Genomic DNA, 4884 nt, shown 5'->3' with positions numbered 1-4884 from the left:
GTGAGAGGTGCCACTGAGCTCATTTCCATGGAACTTCCTGGGATAGTGGGACTAAACAAAATAAGCTTTGGCTACACAAAGTCTGATCCCCTCCAGAGACACTGTTTTTGTGTCAGAGCACACCCATGGAGGATGATTATTTTGATACAAAACTCCACGTGCTTTGTTATCGGTATTAGCGGGAACGGAGGATGCACACGAGAGCTGCTGGAATCAGGGCAGCGGGATGGGAATGACACATAACGAAGGGAAAACTCCCTGCCCAGGGAATTCAGACAGTGCTGTGCAGTCACTGCTGTGCTATTTGCCACGTGCTATATCCAGTCACAAAATATTCCACTCAGTCAGAGACACGGCCAGAAAAAGCCCTGCGAACCCCAAAGTCTTGGAGTCTTATAATAACCCCCAGAGCACACCCTCCTCCACAAAAGGAGCCCAGCAATGCTCCCAGTGACCTGCCAGGGACACACTGCATGCAACTTGTTCTGTATTTTAAGAGCCAGGCAAAAATCACAGGGGCCGGTTTCAGTGCCTTCATGGCCATCTAGCATTGCTCTGGAACAGGGAAACAAATATTTTTGGTTCCCCTCATGAGATTTCACAATGCTGGAATGAGCTGTTACAAAACTATCTGGAGTTTTCAGAGTATCCATTTATTTCAGTGGTTGAAAACTAAATTTGGATACCAGTATTGGGTGAAAAAGGATTCTACCATTGAAAAAAAAAAAATCCTTTCAAAATTAATCTGCCTTCTTTCCACCCCCCCTCCCCTAATTTCCACTAATTAATTGGCAAATTTATATTCCTGAGAGCTGCTGGACCAACACAGTAGGAAGCTACTTGTCACTTGAAGTTCAAATGCAGGATTTCAGGAAAAGGAAAAAGCATTTGAGTCTTTATGAGCATTTCTTGGATTGGAAGACAAAGTAACATAATAATGGTACAAGAGTTGTTACTGTAAAATGCCACTTCTATTACCCACAACACCATACATATCATCACTATCATTCTCATTCTGATTATTTTTCTGGGAAAAAGAAAATCATTCTAAGACTTCAGTCCCAATCAAACCACAAACAGGATGGAACAAATCAGCTGCTGGCTGACTTGCAGAAGGAGGGCAGCTGAAGCTGGTCAAGATATCGTGCCAGGACCTCTGGAACTAGAGCTCTGTGTCAAACCAGGGCCAGCCTTGGAGAGATCAGACCAATCCTCAAGATTCTGTCAGGTGAAGGTGGATGTTTGTTGGTGTGGGCTTAGAGGGTGGATGGAAATCCTGTCTCAGAACCCTTTTTTGGGGAGCGATGGACTGTGGCCCCAGGAAAGATCCCGCTGGCTGGGGACTGGAAGGTGTTGGAGGGAGCAGGAGGCAGGGAGCCCTCAGAGCTACCCTGTTTGTTTGCCTGGAAATCCCCCCTGAAGCGCTGCCGGAATGATTTAATAAAATGTTACTTTTGCTGGCGGTGCCTGTTTTCGCAGTGGGTACTGAAGAGGCAAGAAGTGTCATCCTTAACAACAGCACGGGGATGTGCTACACCCACAGTCAGGGCTCACCTTTTCCTTTCCCTCTGAAGCTTCCCTGCTCTTTCTCACACTGGCTGGGGCCACTGCTGAAAAATTGGGAAGAGGGAGGAGAGAGGGGAGAAGAGCTGTGCTGGCAAGTGTTGTTATACAGTATATTTTGGCAGAGCTCAGAAAGTTTCCCTCTACCCCTCTCTGTCACCACAGTAGTTTATCTAAACTGCAGCAGGCAAATTAAGGAGTGTATATCCAAAAAACTGCCCCCGAACTCCCTCCTGTACCAGCTTTGGTGCGCGTGCAATCATAGTTCAGACCCATGGGAACACACCTCACACACTGTTGTAGATTATTATTCAGCAGCAGCAAATTCCCACTGTTTTTCACCAAGCCTGAGGGATGGTTTGCAACCCATTCTCAATTCTCCTGGTGCTTCCAACTCAACATGGGCACAGGCTGCAGGGTCAGCTCCCAAATAAAAGGGATCATGATTTGATCGTGTTGGCAAAGCGGCTTTGGGAACTCTTTTCTTCCCTTTTGGGAATGCCCTGCTGTGGTGCTACTCCTGCACCACCAGCACCAAACTCATTTATGACCAAGTTGCATATTACTGTAAGTTAAATATAACTATAATTTGCATAATATTGTAAGTTACATATTTCTAAAGCTTCTGTGACAATCAGGGATAAGGGAATGACATTTCCATCACCTGCAGAGGAGAAAATGCAGAACACCTTTGCTCAAGGGCTATCTTACACTGCTGAAGGAGCTGCAACACCTCAGCAGAAAGCTCACAAAGAAATCTGCCAGACACATTTAAAGAGCAATTTGGAATCACCAAACCCCGAGCAAATATATCTCGCTGTTGTTACAGCATAAATATAATTACTGCTATTATTAGTAGCAGCAATAGTCACTATTAAGGTTATTATTAGCCATAATTTTTACTGTGGTACCACTTAGGAATTCTCTCCGAAGACCAGGGTGCCATTGCAGCACGCTCTGTGTCACTGTTACCATGACAGTTTTGCTCTGTTTGCCGGTGTGTTTTGGCTAGAGAGCCAGCTGTGCTCCAAGTTGCTGAGCAATAAATCCCAAACCAAATTCAGGACCAGATTTCTGCCCCAAGTCTCAATCCTGCGACTTGCCGTGGAGGCTGCTCTGAAACTCTGCCCGAGTCCACCAAGTGTCTCTGCAAAAACACCACTCCTACCAAAACTAGGGGCTCTCAAGTCAAGTTTTTGAAAATATATGTTGCAGGGAAGTGCAGGAGGTGCTGCTGGTGAGATTGACACTAGAGAGAGTTATTGGTGGGAAATAAGGAAGATGAGAATTACTTCTTTGCAGTACAAGCAAATAGAAGCACGTTATATCAAGCAAAAGGTATTTAGCTAAGCAGGACGAGACAAACTTTGTGAAATGTTACACAAATACAGGTGAGATTTCCCTGACAGGTTGTCTCAAGAGATCCATGAACTGTTGTCCTGGCTCTCAGCTTGATGCTGAATGTACTAATTTCGTTAATCCTTCCAAGACGACTCAGTCGTTTGGCTTTTCTGTCTTGTGGCAACATGTGAAATTGGTCACTGCACACAGAGAGTGAATTTCATTGTAGGTTCACTCACAGGCTATGCCCCCCCTTAAAATTTCCACAGGCTTCTGGGCAGAGGTACATGCCATACACTGAGCCAAAAGTGCAGCAGAGGTGTGTGGGGTGCCCTCAGCTGCTCACAGAGACCGCGGAGGGAGGTTCAGCTGCCCCAGGACCATGGGGTGACACAATCCTCCTGTCCCCAGGGCTGCAATCCATTAGCATCCACGGGTAAAGCCACGGTATGTGAACTAATGGTCCCAAACCATTACCTACGGGGTTGAAATCCTTATCACAAAAGCACCAGGGGTTGTGATTTGCATCTCTCCAAGTGTGGGTTCAGTAACTTCTCCATCTGTCATCACCAGTAATCTCCTGTGTAATCTTCCTCGTACCTCTGTGCCACCAACATCCCCACTATAGGTGTTGTGTTTTCTGATGGTCCACTTAGCACATTCAGAGCTCTTCCATGCTCCCAGCATTGTTTGATGATGTCTTTTAGGGCTGAGATCTGATCAGTGTTTGTACACCCTCTTCTGAAGCTGAACCGACTCGTCCTTAAGCCTGCCATTCAGCTGCGCCTGCTTTCTTGTCCACAGGCACTCAAGCAGATGTATCCTCAAACACAGCAAACAGGCTAATGCCTCTTGAGTCTTATATCCCTTCCTGCCACCTCCTTCTCTTTTTCCTTGGCGTGTTTTAAGCACAGCTGAACTCCAGGGACGAGCCCTTCCGCAGCTTCAAAGAGCCCCGGCAATACCTGGCACTGTCCCAGGGGTGACACCTTTGTCGTCAGCACAGCCAGGAGGGTGCAGGGCCGTGTGTCACTTCATGGCTTTCGGTCTCACTCCATGGCACCCATGCTGGCTGGCTTTTCTTGTTTAAAATTTCCCGGCATGTTTTAGCAATGCTCTTTCCAACAGGTTTCCACTCCCACTTCTCACCTAAAATCCTGCCTTTTTCTGTGTCCCCTGTCAGTAGAATCAACTTCTGAGTGACGAACCATCCTGCCAGCTTTCTGACTGCTCGTGTGGAGCCATGTGAGTTTGTGACCCGCTGCGTGTGTCCCTCACCTGCCAAAACACAGCTTCAGAGATTTCTCTCTGAAAGGACCTGTTTAGAAATACAGGTGAATTAAAAGCACAGCTCGAATTTGGTGTTAGATTCTAATTTAACACATACTCAGCCTTTATTCAGGCTAATCACAAAACCAGTCTCTCTCTTCACGCTAAACTCTTTACGTTGAGGGGACTTTTGTCTTTGACTAGATTTTATCTGATGAAATATTGACAAAGGTGATACAGGCAGACAAAATGGTACATTTATTTAAAAGATGATGAGCATTCAGACTTACCTGTGTAGTGAGAACAGAAAGGCTTGGTCTCTTCCCTCGGGCATCTTGGTAGCAACTTTCTGAGACCCTCTCCATCACTGCCAGAAGGCTCTCACAGCTCACAGATGTCGTGGCCAAACTCCTGAGAGAGGCTGAAATTAAATCAGTTCTTCCTGAAACAAGTGTTCAGTCCCTTCTTGTGCCACTGTTACTACAAAAAAAACCCAAAAAACCTACAGAGGAAAACAATTCTCTAACATTTCTGTGTTGTTTGAACACTGCAGACACAGGGTGAGGCATCACAAAATCCTGCGGTGTGAGGCACTGCTCAGAACAGCTCACAGGCTTGCTTGGTGCTGATGTAAAACAGCCTTTTCACACATTTTTAACACATCAGTACTGGTGATGGCAAAAGCAAACCCATTACAGATAAATAAATACA

The sequence above is a fragment of the Corvus brachyrhynchos genome, unplaced genomic scaffold (assembly GCF_000691975.1).
Source record: "Corvus brachyrhynchos isolate BGI_N302 unplaced genomic scaffold, ASM69197v1 scaffold315, whole genome shotgun sequence".
NCBI classification, from domain to species: domain Eukaryota; kingdom Metazoa; phylum Chordata; class Aves; order Passeriformes; family Corvidae; genus Corvus; species Corvus brachyrhynchos.
Note: the sequence above shows the minus strand (reverse complement) of the source record.